The sequence below is a fragment of the Indicator indicator genome, chromosome 16, assembly GCF_027791375.1.
Source record: "Indicator indicator isolate 239-I01 chromosome 16, UM_Iind_1.1, whole genome shotgun sequence".
NCBI classification, from domain to species: domain Eukaryota; kingdom Metazoa; phylum Chordata; class Aves; order Piciformes; family Indicatoridae; genus Indicator; species Indicator indicator.
In genome coordinates, this window is record NC_072025.1 from 18,844,226 (window position 1) to 18,867,771 (window position 23,546).

Sequence of the window (23,546 nt, forward strand, 5' to 3'; positions counted from 1 at the left end):
GAACAAAACTTGGATTTGGGACTTCATCCAACTGGTCCCCCCCAGAGTCTTCTCTTTAGAACTGCTGAAGATTAAGGTGAGAGCTGATGCCTGAAGCTGATGATTGTGGCTAAGGGCTGCTCTCCCTCTCAAGCATCTGGGCAGAGAGGAGCTGGGGAACTTTGGTACAAGAGGCAGGGACCAGTGGTGCTGCTGGGAGGCCAGCAAGCCAGGGCAGGGCTGAGTGTGAGTGCTGCTGCCTGCCTGCCTGCTCTCTGCCCTCTCTCTCTCATTTATCAGTGTAATGAGGTCCATTACATTTCTCCTTTCAGGTTTTACCCTCCCCAGTGTTACTTTGTAGCATGAAACCCGTGGGGGGAAGTGAATGATTGGGGCAAGCAACTGGATCTAATGCAGCTTTAATGGGCACACAGAAAAAGCAGACTGGGGTGGGAGGGGGGCTCAGGCAGCCTCCTGCTTCTGCAGGCAAACAGGAATTTATCTTGATGTGTGGATATATATCTGGCTTTGTGATCTGTGAGCTTTTAATAATTGGTTTGGTGACCTGCTGGCGGTGTTCTTTCTCTCTGTAGAGCTTTCCTCAGTCCCCAGTTAATATAATGGGTCACAAATCCCATTTACTTTTGAAATTCTGAGTAATCCTTTTGTTAATGTCGCCCTCTTGCTTTTCTGGAAGGGTTGGAGGAAATCAGAGCCATGTGCTAATCAGTAAATCTGCTCCTGCATCTCTGTCAGCTGTTGCCCTGCCCTGCCTGCCTGTTCCAAATGACCAGTGCAGCCCATTTGTGTTGGAGCCTCTGCAAAACAGCAATTGCCACCTTGAGCTGTGGTCCTTGCAAATGGCATGGGCTGGAAATGTTGGATGAGCCTGAGGAAAGCAGTGAGGTGGGATGGGGAGTGGGCAGCCAAGTGATAAAGGCTGAGGAGGGAGGCTGGGCATTTGGGGGGGTCTGATCCCCCCCTCAATGCCCTCTGTGGAGGGGCAGTGAGTTCAACATTTCAGGGTGACTGCTGGAGGTGACACCTGTGGGGATTCCCTTTTCTGCTCCAGCTCCAGCAGTGCTCACAGCCCTGCATCCAGGCTTGTGCCCTGCACAGAAGCAGAGGATGTGGCACAGCAGAAGGTGCCCTTCCAGCAGCATTCCAGAGGCTCCTGGTCTACCAGTGACTGGAAACAGGACTGGGGTAAGCTGCAGCTGCCTTGCCTGCTCTCTCCTGCCTTTGGGGGTAATTAGGTATCAGACTTCTTTCAGAGGGATAAGAAGCTGCCAGATGCCCAGCCCCTAAGGTGAGAACAGGCTGCATACCCCCACTGAAGGGAGAGGAGGGAGAACATCAGCCCCTGAAGTGCCTGAAGGCTTGCAAACCACTCCAGATCAGCTGCTGTTGCTGCCAACCCAAAGGCTACCCCCAGCAGTGGCTGCCAGTGGACTGAACTGGGTGGGCAACTCCAGCAGCACCTCCAAGCCCCAAAATACCCAACCCACACACTCAGTGCTTCTGGAATATTCTTGTTTCCTATTCTCTGTAGGTCTTCAGTCTCCCACACAGCTGCCAAGCCTCACCTTTTGCCCTTTTCTTCTCTGCTTCCATTTGTCTCCCTATTTTTAGCCTGTCCGTGGCATTCTTCACACGGTGCCTGTGTGCAGTGCTTTGATCAGAGCTGCTGCTGCTGCCACAACCTTGAAGGTAACAGAGTGCAGTGGAGCAGGATGTGCTGCATTTCATTCACTTGCTGTAGCTGGGCATCCCAGGCAGGCACACAGCTTCATCTCCCCTCTCTCCCGGGGTGTTTCCCTTTAAAGGTCTCACCAGGATTTGGGATGTTTGATTCCAAACCTCTCTCTCTGGCCTTGGCACGGAGCACGGTGAGGAGCTTCCCAGTGCTGGGGGAATGTTACCAGCTCTGGTTAAAAAGCTCCGTTCCCCTGAGGGTGGAGCTGGACGTCACTCGCTGCCCGTGAAACAGCTCCGTGCTAGGCACTAGATGGCAGGCGGTGACTGGGAAATCCCAGCTGTGGAGCTTGCCTTCCTTTTCCCCTTAAAATCACCTCCTGCTCTAGCTCTTGAGTGCTCCAGCGTGGGAGAATGGAGTGAGGATCACGAATTTTTGGCCACTGTGCCCAAAGCTTGGTGCCTTGCACGCTGAAGGATCCCAGCAGCTTGCAGAAGGTCACCTTTGGTCCATGGATGCTTGACAAGTAACCAGATGGACAGAGAAAGAGAGCAGGCAGACAGCGTCTGAGGAGGGAGGGTGGATGGGTGCTGAGGGCTGCCCAGGGCATGGCAGAGGGTTAGGGAGGGATGGGGGTGCAGGAGGGATATGTCCATAAGGGGTAGGGATAGGGGCAAAGAAATGATTGTAGGTGTTTGAGGCAGGCAAGAAATCCCTGGGGATGAATTTGCTGTGGCCCAGCTGTGCAGCACTTGCTTTGGAGATGGTGATGGGGTTCCCAGCAGGGTCCAGGTCTCAGCCACATGCTGGCAGGAGGGAGTGCAGTCACCAGAGGCTGGCTGTGGCACTTGCTCCCCAGCACAGCTTTGGTTTCCTTGGGCTGGGCTTTGGGGCTTGATCCCCCAAAGTGGCCATGACAGTGAGTTTACCTAGAGGGGCAGATTTTCCTCCCCTGCCCCAGCGACGCAGCACAGGCTTCCATGCACTACTGGGGAGCAGGAGTGGCAAAATCCCTCCCTTTTCAGCCAGGGGTCTGAGCTCAAGGTGTCCTTGGCCCCTGCCAAGGGGTGCTGCTCCCACCCCTAGGAAGCTCAGGTGGTGCCAGGGGGGTGCTCGCCCTCCTCCCAGGCATCAGTGCAGAGCTGCAGCCCCTGTGCCCCACTCTGGGTGCTGTAGGTCCCTTGTAAGCACCTTCCACCAAGAAGGGGATTATCTCTAGCTCGTTAGAGTCCTTGCAGGGAGGGAGAATGAGGCTCTTTGCTTTGAAAGGTTTCCTTGCCTGGGATTACAAGATAATGCGTATGGAACGACATTAGCTCAGCCAGGTTTATGGATTATTTGAAAATCAAATTCTTTTAATCTCATCCACCATCTGGCACCAGCAGAAGAGCCAGCAGCCAGCTCCCTGCTGCTGCTGCCACCCTGACTGTGCTGGAGCAACTGGAGCACCAGAGCCAGTGAGGGGACACCAGCATCTCTGGCCACTGCTGTGAAGCCTGGTACCAGCCCTCAGGCCGGCCTTGTCCTGATCCCTTCCCAAGGCAGCATGGAGGTGACACAGCCCTGAGGGACTGAGAGGGAACAGATGTGTTAGGAACATCTTGTTCCTTGTGTGACCATGAGACCCAAAGGCAGCAGTCAGAGGGGTGCCCAGGCTTTGGATGAAGGTGAAGATGAAGATCTGACCAGGGGACCTGTCAACTGTCAGCTGTGAAGGTTTGTGTCTTATTTTTTCCCAGCTCCTAGAGGTTCCACAGTAGATCACTGAGGTGGTTCTGTTCCTTTGAGTGCTTGGTGGCTGCAGGCTGCCTTTCTACTCATAGAATCACAGAATGGCTCAGGTTGGGAGGGACCTCAGAGATCATCCACTCCAACCTCCCCACCACAGGCAGGGTCACCTCTCAACCAGACTCAGCTGCTCAAGGCCTTCAGCACCCCCAGGCAGGAGGATCCTGCTCTCTAAGCTATCCATGGTGTCAAGTCTCTCTCTCCCTCCCCCTGGAGATGCCAGTTGGGGTCTGTGCCATATGCCACAGCCAGTCTCACTGACATGGGAGATCCCCTGGCTGGGCAGAGAGGGGCAAGGGTGCAGGAGGTCTTTGCACCTCCCTGGGGAGTGGACAAGGTCGAGTGACACCCCATCCCCCAGCTGATTTTTCAGCTTTGAAACCAGCCATGCTGCAGAGCTGCTGGATTCTCCTGGTTCTGGTTTCTTTGCTGAGCCTCAACAGGAGCATCCATCTCCTCCTGTCTGCTCCAGAAGGCTTCTGCACCTAATACCACGGAGTGCTATCATCTCAGTACCCATTTAGCAAGAATAAAAAAGCCTTCTGGGACAGTAGGTCACAGTTAGACAATTTAGCTCAAGTAGAGAAAAGGCCTTTACAGCTATGAATACATGAATACTTAAATTATATATATATATATCTAACATTGGTTAACAGCAGGGCTTATAAGCATAATCTATATATATAGCAGAGAGCTAACAGCCTCTTCCTTGAGACCCTCCACAGAAGGCTTGGGGCTGATCTGCCTGTCAGCTCTGTCCCCGTGGCTGGAGTCCCAGTTTGCACCACTGCTCAGTTTTCACACACTCACAGGATGTTAGGTGGTGGAAGGGACCCCCAAAGCTCATCCAGTCCAACCCCCCTGCCAGAGCAGGAGCACCCAGGGCAGGTCACACAGGAACACATCCAGGTGGGGTTGGAATGTCTCCAGAGGAGACTCCACAACCTCTCTGGGCAGCCTGCTCCAGGACCCTGTCACCCTCACAGTGACAAAGTTTTCCCTTCTGTTCCTGTGGCACCTCCTCTGCTCCAGCTTGCCCCCACTGCCCCTTGTCCTGTCCTTGGACATCCCTGAGCAGAGCCTGGCTCCATCCTCCCAACACTGCCCTGCACATCTTGATCACCAGGAATGAGGGCACCCCCCAGGCTCCTCTGCTCCAAGCTCAAGAGCTCCAAATCCCTCAATCTGTCCTCACAGGGAGATGTTCCTCTGCCTTTGTGCAGAGCATCTTTGTGGCTCTGTGCTGGACTCTCCAGCAGTTCCCTGAGGTCCTTCTTGATCTGAGGGGCCCAGAACTGGACAAAATATTCCAGATGTGGTCTCGCCAGGGCAGAGTAGAGAGGGAGGAAAACTTTTCTGGACCTACTAACCCCAGCCCTTCTAATACCCTCCAGGGCTCCATCCTCCCAGCACTGTCCTGCACATCCTTATCAACAGCAATATTGGGCTCTTGGCTGGGGAGTGGCTGCTAGGGACAGAGGGAGGCTGGGCAGGGACAGAGGAACCCACTCCTGGGTGGGGTTTGGGATGGGAGAGGTGAGGCTGTGGCACCTCTGCCTGCACACAGAGCCAGGCTGCTACCTGATGCATCAGGCAATGATTCTTGCTGTGATCCTGCGTGGCCTGGACACAGGAATGCAAGAAGAAAGGAAAAAAAAGAAAAAAAGAAAAACAAACACCAAGAATGAAAATGAATAGCTTTAAAGAAAAGAATGAGTCATTTCTGCAGGTAATTCATTACTAATCATACAATGGCAGCATTGTCTGCATCATTAAAATTACTTGGGGTTTTCAATACATTGTTGTTCTAATTAAACAAACCCTTAGATTATTTTTTCCTCTCCTCCTTTGCAGCACAAATTCTTTTTATTTTTTCCCTCTTTTCTTGTCTTTTTTTTTCTTTTCTTTTTTTTTTCCCATTAATGCCAAAGAAGAAATTAATTGTGTAATTAGTGATTATTACTTTGTCACTCCTGCAAGGGTTCTTTCCAGGTTGTAGCTGTGCAGTGGTTGGGGAATGGGTTTGAAATGTTTGGTATCAAGACTCCCTAGAAGGAGCTGGCTGTGGATGCTGCTGGAGGTGGGGATTTGGCAGTGCTGGGACACAGCTGGCAGGAAAGGGGGTGAAAAACTCTGCCAGGGCTGGTTGGAGGAGGCTGTCAAACACTGGTAGGTATCCCCTTGCTTACTTCATAGAATCACAGAATGGCTCAGGTTGGAAGGGACCTCAGGGATCATCTCCTCCAACCTCCCCACCATGGGCAGGGCAGGGACACCTCTCAACTAGGCTCAGCTGCTCAGGGCCTCATCCAACCTGGCCTTCAGCATCCCCAGGCAGGATTCAGCCACAACCTCCCTGGGCAGCCTGTTCCAGAGTCTCACCACCCTCCTGCTGAACAACTTCTTCCTCAGCTCCAGTTTAACCCTGCTCTCCCTCAGCTTCAAACCATTCCCCCTTGTCCTGTCTCATGACAAGTCCCTCTGCAGCCTTCCTGTAGGATCCCTTCAGCTATTGGAAGGCAGCTCTGAGGTCACCCTGGAGTCTTCTCTTCTCCAGGCTGAACACCCCCAGCTCCTTCAGCAGAGGTGCTCCAGCCCTTGGATCATCTTTGTTTCCTCCTCTGGACTCACTCCACCAGCTCTGTGTCCTTCTTGTGCTGGGAACACCAGAACTGGAGAACCCCTGGAGCACCCAGGGCTGTAGGCAGCTCTGTGTGACAGCAGCAGGTCCCTGTGCTGCCCAGACCTGGGTCTTTGCTCTGCTTTCTGTCAATCAACTGTCACAGTGCAGGACAATGCCCCAGGAATGATCCTAGCCCTGAGGGCAGCCAGCTTCATCCATGGGCTCCCTTTAACATTGCTGCTTTCACACCTCCTGCCTCTCCATTTTCCTTTGGGGGTGATTCCAGCAAGGAAATTCTGCTTCTCCTGCCCCCATGGTCCACAGAAGATAGATGCATCCAGCCAGGCCCATCCCATCTCTGCACCAGGGTGGAGAGCAGCCCCCTATGGCAGCAGAGTGGACAACCTGCTGCTGCCCACTGTGCTCTATCCTTGGGCAGCCACTTCCATGCTGCCTCCTTCACTTGCTGCAGGTTCCCTCCCAACTCACTGACCTCCTGCAGCACCACTTGCATTGTGGACACTGGGCTTGAACCAGGATCAGTTCCTTCTTTATCCTGCCAGGGTCCTGCTGCTTTCTGCTCACTTTTGAGGGTGAAATTCCCAAATCCTTTAGAATACATGAAATATGAAGTCTGCTTTTCACCCTCCACTGGAGTGAGTATCCGTGAGGGTTTGCCTCTTATTTTTCTTATAGAATCATAGAATCATTCAGTTTCAACCCCCCTGCCATGGGCAGGGACACCTCACACTACATCAGGCTGGCCAGAGCCTCATCCAGCCTGGCCTTAAACACCTCCAGGGATGGGGCCCCAACCACCTCCCTGGACAACCCATTCCAGGCTGTCACCACTCTCATGGGGAAGAACTTCTCCCTCATGTCCAGCCTGAATCTCCCCACTTCCACCTTTATTCCATTCCCCCCAGTCCTGTCACTACCTGATAGACTAAAAAGTCCCTCCCCAGCTTTCTTGTAGCCCCCTTCAGATACTGGAAGGCCACAAGAAGGTCACCTTGGAGCCTTCTCCTCTCCAGACTGAACAGCCCCGACTCTCTCAGTCTGTCCTCATAGGAGAGGAGCTCCAGCCCTCTGATCATCCTGGTGGCCCTTCTCTGGACACCTTCCAGCACCTCCATATCCCTCTTGTAACAGAGGCTCCACAACTGGATGCAGTACTCCAGATGGGGTCTCACCAGAGCTGAGCAGAGAGGGAGAATCCCCTCCCTTGCCCTGCTGGCCACACTTCTCTTGCTGCAGCCCAGGCTCTGGTTGGCTTTCTGGGCTGCAAGTGCACATTGACAGCTCATGTTGAGCTTCTCAACCACCAGCACTCCCAAGTCCCTCTACTCAGGGCTGCTCTCCAGCCAGTCCCTGCCCAGCCTGTGTTTGTGCTTGGGATTGGCTCGACCCAGCTGCAGGACCCTGCACTTGGTCTTGTTGAACCTCCTGAGGTTGGCTTGTGCTCACCTCTGCAGCCTGTCCAGGTCCCTCTGGATGGATCCCTTCCCTCCAGCCTGTCTGCTGCACCACACAGCTTGGTGTCAGCAGCAAACCTGCTGAGGGTGCACTCAATGCCTCTGTCCATGGCACCAACAAAGATGTTGAACAAGACTGGTCCTAGCACTGACCCCTGAGGGACTCTGCTTGTCCCTGGCCTGCACTGGGACATGGAGCCATTGACAGCCACTCTTTGGGTGCAGCCATCAAGCCAGTTCTGTATCCATCTGGTGGTCCACCCATCAAACCCATGTGTCACCAGTTTGGAGAGCAGGATGTGGTGTGGGACAGTGTGGAAGGCTCTGCTCAGCTCCATGTCAATGACATCAGCTGCTCACCCCTCAGCTATCGATGCCCATATCTAACATTTGTTCCTGCCCTCCCCCTTTCCTTTTCATGATGTCAGCATTCTGCCAAGCCTCACCCTACCCTGCCATGCAGTTCTGCACCACTGAGCCAGGTAGGTACAAGCAACCTTCCTCTCTGCTTCCTTTCCCTGAAGTAAAGAGCTGACCCTGGAAGCCCAAACCTGGCGCTGCAGGCCAGAGACCCCCAGAGCAACCCAGCAGTGTGCACAGGGCTGGGGAGAGCTCAGGTGGTTTCAGTCAGGGGTTGTGGTGCTCCTGCTGCTGTGTCCTTTCCCAGGGCATCAGCGTCAGCAGCCCTGTTAGCTGTGAAATGAGGAAGGTGACTCATGGGCCACACAGATGCAAGTGGTGTCACTGCTTCACCGGGGCCATCGGGTTTCCAACCTGCGTCAGCACAAGCAGGCAGGGGAAGGAGGAAATGAGGCTGGCAAACTGACCTGAAGCTGAGGGGGAGAGGGCAATTGTGGTATGGCAAATAAAAAGCCTCTGAACTCCTGTCCCCCACACCTTGCCAGACACAAGCTGCAGGGAGATCCAGCCCTGCAGACCTGCAGGCATGGACTGTTCCTGTCACTGTCAGACGTTACGAGGGTTGACTCTTGATGTGCTCTCCCACAGGCTCCAACTTTTTTTTCCCTCTCCCCATAGACTGGAAGCAACTTCCCTGCCTCTCTCCCAACCTCTTTCCTCCTGACTTTTTTCCTCTCCCCATAGACTGGAAGCATCTTCCCTGTCTCTCTCCCAACCTCTTTCCTCCTGACTTCATTTCCTCTCCCCATAGACTGGAAGCATCTTCCCTGTCTCTCTCCCAACCTCTTTCCTCCTGACTTCATTTCCTCTCCCCATAGACTGGAAGCATCTTCCCTGTCTCTCTCCCAACCTCTTTCCTCCTGACTTCATTTCCTCTCCCCATAGACTGGAAGCATCTTCCCTGTCTCTCTCCCAACCTCTTTCCTCCTGACTTCATTTCCTCTCCTCATAGACTGGAAGCATCTTCCCTGTCTCTCTCCCAACCTCTTTCCTCCTGACTTCATTTCCTCTCCCCATAGACTGGAAGCATCTTCCCTGTCTCTCTCCCAACCTCTTTCCTCCTGACTTCATTTCCTCTCCTCATAGACTGGAAGCATCTTCCCTGTCTCTCTCCCAACCTCTTTCCTCCTGACTTCATTTCCTCTCCCCATAGACTGGAAGCATCTTCTCTGCCTCTCTCTGTGCCAACCTCTTTCCTCCTGACTTTGCCATGGATGTTGTGCAAGAAACCTGCCTTAGGTCAGAGAAAAAAGCAGGCCAGAAGTGTTCAACAGCCTTGAAGCCAAGAGAGCAGGTGAGGGGGCTGGCAAATGCAAACTTCAGGTGTTATGAACCCAATTGTGATGATTGATGGATTTATTTATTTATTTATTTAATCTGAAGCTGATTAGAAATTGACACTTTCTGAAGAAATGAGAGTGAGGTCTTTGGAATAAACCAGGAAGAATTTGTTTGTTTGTTTTTTCCTTTTAAAAAAGGATGTTTCAGCCAATACCAGCAATCACACATCCCTGAGTGTCTCTCCCTGCTTGCAAGCTCTAGCAGAGGAAAAAGAATGTTGAGGGATAAATAATTCAGTTTGGGTTAAGGGAGAACCAGACTGGACCATCACCTGCAGCTCATGTGTGACCTCTACAGAGGGCTGAATGGGGGAGATGAACCAACCCCATTCCCACCACAGGATGCAAGGAGAAGAGGTTGGGAGGGAGGTGGTTGGGGCCCCATCCCTGGAGATATTCAGGATGAGGCTGGACAGGGCTCTAGGCAGCCTGATCTAGTTGAGGATGTCCCTGCTGACTGCAGAGGGGCTTGGACTGGATGACCTTTGGAGGTCCCTTCCAACCCAGACCATTCTGTGAGTCTATGATTCTGTTCTTCTAACACCTGGAGTTGTTCTAGCAGCATGGACCTGGCTTAGTGTTGACCCTTCAGTGCTGGGTGGAGGGTTGGACTGGATGATCTTGGAGGTCTCATCCAACCAGATATATTCTGTGATTCTGTGCCAAGACACAGTCACAGAGACCACCTCTACCAGCAGCCTGGCAGCTGCTTCTGCTCAGCTGGGATAGCAGCTCCCAGTCCAGCCCTTTCTCCTTGGCAGGTGGAGCACTCAGCATCACCACCTCAGCACTCACCTACACACCTGCATCCTTCAAGCCTTCCCCCATCCCTTTCTCCATCACCACCCAAAGTGGTGAGACATACCTCCTCCAGGTGCTCTCAGATCAACAGAGCCATCCCAAGAGCACACCTGAGCTGCCAAGTGAGGTGTCTCCCAGCAGGTAATGAAGGGGAGCTGTGCTCTGCTGGGTTTTTAAGACATGGTTTTGCAGGGTGGCTGTGCACAACCCACCTTCATCTTCAAAAGTTTCATTGTTCCTGGAGCAGAAACACAAGAGAGCTCCTTGCATCTGTTTACCATGCAGAGAGGTCACAAATGGCTCTTCTCCCTCCTGGGTCCCTGCAGCTTCTTGAGCAGAATTAAAAGACACACTTGGGGGTGAAGAAGAGCAGGAAGAGAAGAGAAGGAGCCCTCTGCTTCCTCCCACCTGCTCCGCGATGGTGACTTGCCCCGAAGAGGCTGAGGAAAATCCTGTGTAAATGGAACATAAATGTTTTATGAATTCAGCCCTGGTGGAGTAAATTAAAGGGTCATTAATGGCCTCATTAAAGAGCTTTGCACTTTGTTCTGAATTATGAAAGCTATCATGCAATGTTAAACTAAATGGAGTTTGCAGGGAAATTTTCAAACTCTTTAACCAGTTCCCTCTCCCCCTCTGCCTCTCTCTCTCCTTTTCTCTTGCCTCCCCCAATCCCCCTCTCTCTCTTTTCTTTTTTTTTTTCTTGGTGTCTGAGAAATGTCTTTCGAGGGAGCCTCCTGTAGAGCTCCAAACTAGATTTCAATTATAAATCTTCTTATGCTCCACTAATTGCCTAGAATTTTTCTCGAGAGCTGCCTGAGGTTAATGCTGATGAAGAAAGAGCCCTTTTGTCTTGTCTTGAAATGCTGCCTCCCTCCCCCACCTCTGATGAGACATCAGGCAGGGAATTACCTATAATGACATCCAAAAAGGACACTGAGAGCTGCCATGGGGCAAGAGAGGGAACTTTGCTGTGGCTTTGCCATGGCTTGCTGAGGAGAAGCCTTTGGCTCTCCTGGTATCTCATGCTGTGGCTCTTGATGGACCCTGGCAGCCTTCCTGAGCTCTGGCTCCATCAGCAGCCCAGCACTGACCCTTTGCTGGGAAATCAGCTGGTGCTCAGTAGGGTCAAAGGGACATGTCTGGGAGCCCAGCCTGGACACTGTGGGCTTGATAAAGCAGAGTGATAAATGGAGTGGTGCTGTGTGATGCTGTCCAGAGCCATCAGCAAGGCTGCCTGATGGTGCCTGACGCAGAAGAGCCCTTGAGCAGCTGAGTCTAGTTGAGAGGTGTCCCTGGCCATGGCAGGGAGGTTGGAGCAGATGATCTCTGAGGTCCCTTCCAACCTAAGGCATTCTGTGTTCCTGTGATTCTATGAAGAGGAGTGGAGAAGGGGTGGATGAGCTGCTGCTGCAGCTTTTGTCCAGCAGCCCTTTGCACTTTAACAGGCTGAGATCAGATCTCTGCCGTTCTCCTCCACCTTGATCACCTCCATATAAGAGCTCACCCTTATCAAGGCCCCAGGGTTGTAAGGACATCCCTGAGAGCTATAATTGCTGGGGAGCATCCTGGCTGCCATCACAGGATGCTTGTCTCCTGTCCTGCTCTTGGGCATGAGGAGTGGTGAAGCCTCCTGTGCAGCATAGCAGCAACTCCACATAAAGACTCATTTCATGCCTCTTGAAGTGCTGCTGTGGATAAACACTAATTGCCAGGTCATTTTGGATCAGGCAGGAGCTTGCTGAGACAGTGCCTGCCCTGCCTGGCCAGAGAGAGTCCAAGTGCTGCTGCTATGGCTTGGATAGGAGCATGGAAGATACAGGCAGTGGGAGGTACAGGAGTGCAAGCCCAGTGCCCTTGGAGACAAAGTCTTTGAAGTCCAAGTTCAGGACCCAGCCTCTTCATTGCCCCTGGGTTTGAGTATATAGGAATAAGGAGCTGGCCTCTGGCCACCTCCTTGCCTTTCCCCTGTGGTGGGGGGGATGCAGGGAGCCCCGCATCTCATTGCAGAGAAGGGGAATCTGCTGTGTCTGGGGCCAGCAACCTCTTGCTTGAGATCCTGCTGCCCTGCTGAAGTGGGCAGGAATTGTTCAGGAAACCAGGAAACGCTGCTTTGCCCCAACTTTTCCACTGGGACACAACCATTTCACCACCAAGAGAAGCTCCTCAGGCCTGGCCTGGCAAATCCTGGCTGAGGCTGGAGGCAGAGCTGGGTCTCTGGGGAAACAGTGGCTGGTCACAATGGGAACACCCTCCCCAGCCTACCTCTAAGGCTCATTGCTTTGACTTCTTGACTTCGCTTGCCCTCTGCAAGTTCTTCACACAGCTCCACAACAAATTAAAGCCCTTATTAACTAATTAAGCTATTTCTCCAAGCAGGCAGGAGAGAGAAGAGGTTGTTATTATTTCTATTTTTAACCACCTGCTCAGCCCAGCTGAGACATGAGTGGTGGACAGGGCCAGCAGAGAGCTCCCACTGCAGCCTAGGTCTTCAGCTACCAAATCCCCACAGGACTCAGCTGTGATGCTTTAGCTCTTTGGTTTTCCACCTCTGGGACTGATTTTGGGATGAGGATGCCAGCCTCTGGGAGATGCAGGCTGTGCTGGGGATGGTGTGGGGGTACCCTTGGGGAGGGATGCTGAGCTCCCCACACAGGATGTAGCAGCCCCAGGGACCCCTCTGCCTCCCCCAGTGAGTGGCAGCTGAGCAGGGGGTTCTAACCCCCACGCAGGCATCTCTGAGGGCTCAGGGCCTGCAGGCTGCCAGCAGCCATCCCACTCATCCTCCTTGGCAGCTGTGGACTTACTGCAGCCAGACTTCCCTAGAGCCCAGCTCCCCAGGGCTCCCCCCCCAGCATTCTCATTGTCTCCAGAGACCACCCAAACACTTTTTTTAGGTGGGGTCCTCCTCAGAGGTCAAAAGTCACTCGATGACCTCCATCAGTAGGACTGGTCCTGCCCTGGGGCACCCCAGAGTGGCTCTCCTGGCCAGCAGCCTCCCTGATGGGAAGCGCAGCCAAGGGCTTACTGCCACACGGGGCTTGGGCAGCAGATTCCCGGTGTTGAGGCTTGTGGGATGGCTCTTTAGGAGCATCCTGGCTGGCTCCTGGCAGCCTGTGCTGCAGTGCTTCAGCACTGAGAGGCTCTGTCTGCCTCCCAGCTCCTTTGCTCTGAGGTGGGAAGGCTGTGGTTGCGCAGTGTGCGGGAAAGGATGAGGATCCTGTGAGAGCTCTGCTCAGAACTGCAGCTGCTTTCTGGCAAGCTCTGGCCTCCTTCCCTGCACTAGGATGTGTGGCACTGGGACAGGGAGGTCACCAGGAGCTGGGAAGTGGTTTCTATAGGTGAAACTCCCCATGTGAAGGCTTTTTGGGTCTGGGGAGGGGGTCAGGAGTCATAGCTGCTCTCCATACAGAATCACTAAGGCTGGAAAAGACCTTTAAGATCATCAAGTCCAACCATAACCCAGCTGCCATGACTACCAAACCATGTCCTGAAGCACCACATCTACAGCTTCTTGGTGACTCCAGCACCTCCCTTGGCAGCCTGTTCCAACCCCTCACCATTCTCTCCCTAAAGAAGTTTTTCCTCAGGTCCAGCCTAACCCTCCCCTGGAGCAACTCAAATCCATTTCCTCTCATCCTGTTGCTGGTTACTTGGGAGAAGAGACCAACAGCAGCCTCACTCCAACCTCCCTTCAGGCATTGTAGAGAGCAATGAGATCTCCCCTCAGCCTTCTCTTCTCCAGACTAACCAACCCCACCTCCCTCAGCTGCTCCTCATATGGCATCCTCCAAACCCCTCTCCAGCCTCCTTGCTCTTCTCTGGATGCTCTCCAGCACCTCGATGTCTTTCCTACCCTGTGGTGCCCAGCATTGAACCCAACACTCAAGCTGTGGCCTCACCAGTGCCCAGTTCAGGGGCACCACCACTGCCCTACTCCTGGCCACACTGGTTTTGATCCAGGCCAGGCTGCCCTTGGCCTTCTTGGCCAGCTGGGCACACTGCTGGCTTGTGTTCAGCTGCCCACCAGCACCCCCAGATCCTTTTCTGCCAGGCTGCTTTCCAGCTGCTCTTCTCCAAGCCTTGAGCATTGCTTTGAGTTGCTGTGACCACAGTGCAGGACCCAGCACTTGATCTTGTTCAATTTCATTCTGTTGACCTCAGCCCATGGATTTAACCTGTCCAGATCTCTCTGCAGAGCCTTCTTACCCTCCAGCAGCCCAACACTGCTGCTCAATTTAGTGTCATCTGCAAACCTGCTGAGGGTGTCCTTGATCCCCTCATCCTAAGCATTCATAAAGAGATTAAACAGAACTGATCCCAACACAGAGCCCTGGGGGACACCACTAGTGACCAGCCAGCAGCTGGTGTGGGCTCTTTAAATGGGGACTTTGCCCTCAGGGGCTGGGAGCAGCTACTGGGCATGTTCTGGGAGAGTTGGGCAGGGTATAAAAAGCCCTGGAGGGAGGCAAGAGGTTTGGTCTGTGCAAGTTCTGCTTTTCTTGGTAAGGTTATTTAGCTCTTCTTTATTTTTCTCTTGAGGGTTTTTGGCTTGGTTTGGAGTGGGTTTTTTGTTTGTTTGTTTGTTTGTTTGTTTAAGTTTTTGTGCCTTTTTTTGCCTCAATTGTTCTGTCCTGCTCCCCTCCATCCCTTCACCTGCAGCTATTCTTGAGTGCAATGGAAGAGCTGATGTGGAGGTGTCCCTGCTGGAGACTCTTCTTGGTGCCTCCAGCAGGGACACCCTGCTGCCCTACCTCTGCCAGACAGCCCTTTGGAAACTTTCTCTTAGTGCTGATGGTGATCCTTGCAATGCCTCCAGCCTCAGCAGAGGGCTGGGAGAGGTGAGCTGGTGCTCTGGTGAGGGATGGGGACCACTGCAGGGGTGATTTAGAAGTGCTGCCAGGGAGCAGTGGCAGTGCTATAAACCATGTTTGTGCTGATAGGATTAGAGGAGCTGTTGCTGTGCTGAGCTGGAGCCCTGCAGCTGGGGTGAGCAAGGGAAGGGACAAAGCTCCCTGGCAGCTGCCCTCAGCCACCCAACCTCTCTGCAGGCATTGAGCACCCAGCAGGCTGCAACTGGAGGGTGCAGTGTGGGGGGCAGGTGAGAGGGTGGTGCTGTGGGCTCTGTTTGATGCCTTTGCTTGTCCACTGGTGTCTGTGGACATGGGCTCTATGTGGCTCCAGCTCCCAGTGCCTGCTGGGCAGGGCTGTGGGCATGACTCCTTTGCAGCCCAGGGGCACAGGGGGTGGCCAGGGCTTGGGCCACACCACTTGGGGGGGACCAGGCAGAGGGTTTGGGGTCAGTGCTGTGGCTTGAGTGCCTGCAGAGTGTGCTGTGGCTTCCAGGATGCCATGAGAACCCTCAGCCCCTTTTAAGTGCTGCAGACAGGAGGGTTTTATGGGTTGTCCATGAAAACTTCCCACAGGTGCTATTGAAGAGGGATGCTAGGGAGTCAGAGCTGGGCTCTGCTGCCTGTGGCTTGCAGATTTGGGGGGGGGCTCTGTTTGCCCTTAGGTAGGCTGAGGACACTGGGGGAAGCCCGGGGGGCCAGAGTGATGAAGCAGTGTTACTGGGATGGGGAATGTGGAGGGCAGTTCCAGGTGTTGATGCTGTGGTGCTGCTCTTCTCCTTGGGCCCTGCTGTGAGCAGGGAGGTGAGAAGGTTTTGGTAGGGAGAACCATGTGCTGCTCCTGGTCTGCACAAACAGAAGATGGAAGGGTGAAGGCAGCTTGGCAGCTCCTCAGGCACTGCTGAAGAACCCCTGAAATGCTTTGCATGATTTCCAGGCTGATGGGGACTGAGGGAGGGAGAAAGATACGGATGGGGAGAAGACTGAGAAGTGATTTTACTGCTGGGTAAATTTTCTCTGCACTGAAACATTGCAGAACTTGGGGGTAGAGACATAACTCTGCCAAGAAAAAGTACCTGTGACCAGACAGCAAGGGAAAGGAGCTTGAAAAGTCATTGGTGATGTGAAGCCACACCAGGAAAACATGGGACAGGGCATGAAAGAGAAATCTCTCTCCCTTGTCTAATCCATTCCCACATGCCTCATTCCTACAACAAATAACTGAGTCAGCCAGAGAAAATCAAACTCAATTTATATCTCAATCCAAGCAAATATGAAAAGGCTGCCAAACCTGACAATAAAGCCACAGTGATCTCAGCTCTTTCCCTCCTAGATACTAAGAGAAAGAGGAGCAGAAGAGCTTTGGGCCATGCAGTCATAGGTTGGGGACACAGAGGGCTTAGCAGGATGCCTTAGAGCTCTGTCCTTGGGTGGTGAGAAAAGCTTTGTGCTCTGAGTGGCACCATCCAGATGCCTGGTGGGGAAAAAAGCAGAGGCTTCCACAAGTCACTGTGGGATTCTCAGGGGTGTCCCCCTCCCTGCTTTGCAAGCCTTAACAGCTGGCTCTGGCAGGCTGTGAGCACAAAGATTTGTCTTCAAAGTTTGTCAGATCTGCCACACTTTCCATGCCAGTGGAGCCATGCAGCAATGTGCCCTGTGCTGGGGGATGTTCTCTCCTGGCAGGCAGATCAGTTGCTCCCTGTGGCCCGGGGGAGGCTCTTCCTGCATTGCTCAAGGTGTGATCAACAGATGCAACCAGCTCAAAGGTTGGTCTCCCTTCCTGCAGAGATACACCACCCTCTCTCTTCCACCCACAACTGCTCCAAGAGAGCCAAGTTTTCCCTTGGAGCAAGGCAAACCTCTCTGCAAGTCCCTTTCTTCCCCTCTGAGCTGCCCCAGGGGCGTTCAGCTTAGCTAAGAGCTGGTTTAGCTGCAGGTGTGCAGTGACACTGAAAGGATGCTCAGAAAGCCAGCAGAGGGGCTGGGTTCACACCCAGCTTGCCACTTGCTTGCTCCCTGCTTGAAGCCAGGTGATGTGCCCAGCCTGAGCCCTGCCCCCCATGCCCCTCGGTGCCCTTTCACACTCAGGTGGTGCTGGGCTTCCAGCAACGCCGCAGATGGGCAAAGAGAGATTAAACAAAGACTCAAAATAGACAGTTTGATGAACTATTTTCCTAGAAGAAGGCATTTAGCAAGCTCAGCTGAGCTATAAATATCCCATAATGTTCCTCTAATGTGTGAGGAGAGCTGGGGAATGGGAAAGGGGGAGGAGGGTGGGGTGGGGGGAGGGATTTTCTCCATGTAAACAAATAGAGAGGAAATAGCAGCAGGAGGAACAAAAGGAACTAATGAGTTCAAGTCCAGCGCCCTGGTTTGGCTCCGAGGTGTAGCTTCACTTGGGGAGAGTGTGGCCACGTCCAGGAGGTTCGTCTGAAACTCAAACTTGGGACTTTTTGTTCCCAAATATTGGCAATTTGGGGCTTGTGGTTGATCTTCCTTTTCAAAGCTAAAAACAAACAAACAAACCAAACCCCGAACCGACTAAACAAAACCACAGAACAACAACGACAACAAAACCCAAACAACCAACCATGACAACAAAAAACCCCACAGAACAACAACAACAAAACCCAAACAAACAACCGTGACAACGACAAAAAAAAAAAAAAAACACCAAAAAAAAGAGAAAACAACCCAACCAACAAACCACTCAAAAGAAAACTAAAGCAAAACAAACAGAAAAAACCGAAAAAGCAAACAAACAAAAAAATCCAAGCAAGTGAAGTCATGCAGGAACAAAAGGAAACGTTTCATGAATTTGTTGTTTTTTTTTTTTTTTTTTTTTTTTTTAGGTTTCAGCCTGAGAAATTCCCACTTTCCTGAGTATGTCACATCAGTAAGGGCTGGATTCAGCCCCTGGAGAACAGGCAGAGGATGGCTGATGGGAGGTCCACGAGGGAGCAGGTGGGGGGTGGGGATGACGACGGCACCCATGCCTGGGACAAACTCTTGTCGGACCTGTGCTTTGCTCAGGAAAAGCAAAAATGTTCTTCATGCTAATTTGCTTTTTACCCACTCAAATCACACAACGGCAAAAGGGAGAGGAACAAAAAGCTGTTCCCGAGCCACATTAGGAACAGTTTGGTCTCATTAAAATCTGCTTTCACCTGCTACTAATTTCCCTCTGGTTACAAAAGCCTGGGATGGGGTGGGTTGTTTGCTCGTTTGAATGAAGCAGGGGGGAAAGAGCTGTGAGGCATTGGCCGTGGGGAGGAAATGACAGCACAGGCTGGGGAGGGCACCGGGTAGGGAGCCAGCAGTGGGGACAGGGAGAAAACTGCAGCAGCAAAAGCCTTCCTGGGCTTCCTCAGCAACCTGAGAAGGGTGGGAGGGATGGCAAGGTAGGAGCTGCCCTGCTTGCTGTCCTGGTGCAGTGGCTGTTTGGTGAGAGGCTGGCTGCAGCCCCCAGGGTGATTTGCATGGGGGATGGTGTACTGCTGGAGGGTCCAGAGCAGGATCTTGCCCAGTCCTGTTGTCCTGCCTCACCCCAACCCTCCTTAACTCAGGGCTGGGGACGTCCCTCTGTCCCAGGGAGGAGACATTTGCAGTCCAGAGCAGCAGCAGGGTGCTGAAACACTGCTCTCATCCATGGGGCTGGCAAAGGCTCCTGCCAACAACACGACCTGGGCAAGAGGGGCTCTTTGTGAGGTGTTTGGGCTGTTGCTTTGGGGAGCTGTGATGAGGAAATGGAAACAGCAGGTGTGTGGGGAAATGACCTCAAATGCTGGGGCTGAGGCTGAGCCCAGGTCTCCATCCTCCCCACAGGCACTGCCTGGGCTATGGAGCACAGTGCTCCAGAGCTGCCTCTTGTTACTCTGACAAGTAATTAGGGTGATGTGAGATGTTAAAAAGTCACTTTATTAGGCAAAGGCTGCCTATAAAGCTCCTGGAACAAGCAGGCTTTTTAAACAGCTCCAGACTGCCCGGGAAGGCCTCTGCTCTCCTCCATCCTGCTCCCACCATGCTCCTCATCCTTCACATCCAGACCAAAGGAAGAACTGAGACCTGGAAAGGCTTTTTCCTGCTCTACCTTAACCTTTCACCTGCTGGTAAGACCCTCCTCCCCCCCCCCAAAATAGGAAACTCAAATCACAGCAACCACCAGTGATGGGTTCAACCTCTGCTCTCCCCTGTGCTTGATGACATCCCTTCCCTAGAAGCTCCCCAAAACCTCCCCTGGGGTTGAATTCCTCATCTCTGTGGCACAGAGGCATGGCTGGCCAAGCACCTGCTTGTGCCCACTGCTAGCACTGGCCAGCAGCAGCCTGGGGATGGGATGAGTGTTAATAAATCCCCAGCACTGGTCCTGCTTTAGTGTTCCTCTAATTGGAGCCATAAAGTTAAACTCAGCCACTCAGGGTTCTGCTGGGAGCTGAGTCTTCCATTTGCTGGTTCTCCTGCTCTGCTAAAGGGCACCATGCTGCCTAATAGGTGTTAAATTGGAGCCTCACTATTCAATAAGCCTCTTAATGGCACTGTGCAGATCCTTGGCAGCTTTGGGATGATGCCTGCTTCAGGATACCCATGCGTGGGGAAGGTGGTGCTGGGAACTGGAGGGTTGGAGAGGCAGAGGGTGGTGGTAAAAAAGTACAGGGAGCATTCAGGTGCTGCTCTTCTGCACACAACCAGGTGACTGCACAAAATCAAGAAGGTGGCCAGGTCTGAAAGCCAGGACACAGGCACAGGGGGTGGCCAGGGGATTGCGCTGCCCACGGCCAGTGGCATGGCATAGTGTGGTGTGTTTGGTCCTGCAGTGTGTGTCTCTGGGGTGTCTGGGTACTTACTGCCTGGGGAAAAGCATCACCTGGGGCTGGGCAAAGCAGCGGTGCTCCCCTGTGTGATTTGTCCCTCTTGGTCAATGACAAAGCCACAATCTGTGTTTCCCTCAGCAGGACCATCCCCTTTGTGATGCTGCTGCTGAGGTATCACTTCCAGGGCGATGCTTCTTGCTGCCCCTCCTCCTGAGCTGATGACAAGCTGGGTTTCAGTCCTGTCTCAGCCTCCTCCCACCCCCAGCACTGCTCTTTCACTGAGAACATTTCATAGCTTCCCACACCCCCAAGCTCCTCCTTCCTCACTTGCCAGGTCAAAAGGATTTCTCTCCTCCCACTGCTCTGCATGGCTGACCACCTAGAAGTACCAGCGTGGATGTGATCATGAAGTGTCCTGCAGGCAGTGAAGCCATCCAGGCTGCTCTCACTTTTGGGTAGTGCTCAAAGGCAGGCCCAAGCTCCCAAGAAACAAGCAGCCTATTTTTATCTCATCCCTCTGCTGTAATAACTGGGAGTTGGAGGGCTCTCATTATTCATAATTCAGATGAGGGTGTTCTTAAAAGTCCCTGGTGGGTTCATCTTCTGCCTCCAGCACTGCTGCTTGCCTGGGTTTGCTCCTGCAATGTGGCACCACAAGGTTGGCCAAGCCCATGATTGTGTTCTAGCAGCTCCACACTGCCCAAGAGCTTGATGCATAACCCCACATTTGATCTCCAGGCACTCTGAGGTTTCACTAAGGAACACCCCTAAAGCTGGGCCATGCTCTGGTGGCTCTGGTGTGGAATCTCTGGGCTCTAAACTCACCTTGAATACTGCATCCAGTTCTGGTGTTCCCAGTGTGCCTGGCTGGATGCATCTAGCTTCTGTGGACTGTGGAGTCAGGAGAAGCAGAATTTCCTTGCTGGAATCACCCCCAAAGGAAAATGGAGAGGCAGGAGGTGTGAAAGCAGCAATGTTAAAGGGAGCCCATGGATGAAGCTGGCTGCCCTCAGGGCTAGGATCATTCCTGGGGCATTGTCCTGCACTGTGACAGTTGATTGACAGAAAGCAGAGCAAAGACCCAGGTCTGGGCAGCACAGGGACCTGCTGCTGTCACACAGAGCTGCCTACAGCCCTGGGTGCTCCAGGGGTTCTCCAGTTCTGGTGTTCCCAGCACAAGAAGGACACAGAGCTGGTGGAGTGAGTCCAGAGGAGGAAACAAAGATGATCCAAGGGCTGGAGCACCTCTGCTATGAGGATAGACTGAGGGAGCTGGGGGTGTTCAGCCTGGAGAAGAGAAGACTCCAGGGTGACCTTAGAGCTGCCTTCCAATAGCTGAAGGGATCCTGCAGGAAGGCTGCAGAGGGACTTTTCATGAGGGACTTGTCATGAGACAGGACAAGGGGGAATGGTTTGAAGCTGAGGGAGAGCAGGGTGAGACTGGATCTGTGAAAGAAGTTCTTCAGTAGGAGGGTGGTGAGACTCTGGAACAGGCTGCCCAGGGAGGTTGTGGCTGCCTCCTCTGTGGGGATGTTCAAGGCCAGGCTGGAGGAGGCCCTTGAGCAACCTGATCCAGTGGAGTGTCAAGGAAATCTGAGCAGATGATCTCTAAGGTCCCATCCTAACCAAGCCATTCTCTGAGCATCCACCTAAGACAGGCTGGGATGGACTCAGTGTGCTGCAGGAAATGAGGTGGGATTTGCCACCCTCTCCAGAGCAGGCAGCTTTGAGGCCGAAGCAGGGGACAGGACTGGATGCAGGTTTTTTTTTTTTTTTGTCAGCTCCATCCGTGCTGGAGAATGCAGCTCATGAATTACACAGCCTCCAGCTGACAGCCTGACATTTTAGCTCCAAACATTCTCCTATAATTAGAGAACCTAATGCAATAGAGGGAATGGCTCCATTTTACACACACATTATCGTAATGCCTTTAAATAAGATAATTGATTATGCCTCTGCATAAGAAAGTGAAATATTCGGGGTAATTAAAACCGACATTCAGGTTTTTTTTTTTTTTTTTTTTTTGGCATGATGACAGGTGAGGCCCTGTGTCAGTGGAGAAATCTTTAAAGTGATAGTCACACCCACAGCCACCTTCCCAAAGTTTTGGGGAGAAGTGATAAAGGAACCCTCATGACTGAGTTGCCTTTTTTTTTATCCTGAGTTCAAATGAGGAGACCTTCTGGTGGCCTTCCAGTATCTGAAGGGGGCTACAAGAAAGCTGGGGAGGGACTGTTTAGGGTCTCAGGGAGTGATAGGACTGGGGGAGAATGGAGCAAAACTAGAAATGGGTAGATTCAGATTGGATGTTAGGAAGAAATTCTTCCCCATGAGGGTGGTGAGACACTGGCACAGGTTGCCCAGGGAGGTGGTGGAAGCCTCATCCCTGGAGGTTTTTGCAGCCAGGCTGGATGTGGCTCTGGACAACCTGCTGTAGTGTGAGGTGTCCCTGCCCATGGCAGCGGGGTTAGAACTGGATGATCCTTGAGGTCCCTTCCAACCCTGACAATTCTGTGATTCTGTGTTTTGATGAGAGGTTTCTCTTTTCTGCTTTCATTTATCTTCATTTCAGCCTCATATCATCAGTTGACAAAAAAAAAAAAAAAAACCCTCCTGCAGTCACACTGCTGTGAGCAGGGATATTGGTAGATCCCACCTGATAAGCAGGATTTGGCCAGCTTTCTGCTTGTGGCAGACCCCTCTGAGGTGTTGGTGCACAGGGCTGCTGAGCTGGCTGGCAGCAGCTTCCAGCCTGCATCTAGCCTGATGATGAAACCTCTGCTGGGTGGTTATGGGCTCTGTTGGAACCCTAGAATGGTTTGAGTTGGAAAGGACCTTACAGATCATCTAGTTCCAACCCCCTGCCATGGGCAGGGACACTTCCCACTAGACTGGGTTGCTCAAAACCTCACCCAGCATGGTCTTAAACAATTCCAAGGATGAGGCATCCACAACTTCTCAGGGCAACCCATCGAGTGTCTCCCCACTCTTTTACAAAGGCAGGTGTTCATGTAGAAGCCAGGAAAGTGCTTTGTGGTCCTTCCAGGTGAGGGCTAACTGGGCAGTATGTCCCCTGTGCAATGGATGGATGTTGGGGCGCAGTTAAGGATGGGACATGCTAGAGGGACAGGTCATGGTGAGTCTGGGTGCACAAGGACCTGCACTGGAGGACTCTGGGGACATGGGGCTGCACTGGCAGTTGTTCTGTCCTTGCCACCCAGGCTGAGATGCTCTGCTTCTTTTATTGGTGCTTTTATGTTGCTTCTGTCCTTTCTCAGAGTTGGAGGTGCCTGTGAGCACTGGATGAGGCACGTAGTGCTGTGGTCTAGTTGATTAGTTAGGGTTGGGTGATCAGTTGGACTTGATGATCTTGGAGGTCTCTTCCAGCCTGGTTGATTCTGTGTGACTGCATTTCTGATCCAAACAGTAGGCACCTAAAACTACCATTAACTTCCTCTTGTTTGGGCTCCTTCCTCCTGCTAGAGGGCAAGGTTTAGCTGAAAAACTGCCTCTGCTGCTGAGTAGTGAAACCTGCCACTGGTACTCATGGGGTTGATGAGAGGGTTTGGGGTCTGGGGGCTTTTGAGGGGATTCTTTTGGTCTCCAGAATTTATCCAAGTCAATGCTGAGGCTGACCTGCTGCCTTGGTGTTTGCTGACTCTTGTGCCTTGGAACTTTGCAAAGAGAGGCCTGAACTTCTCCAGCATCCCTAACACTTTCCTTGTTGTCTACCAGGATGTTTCTGGCAAGAGCTGGTCGGGAC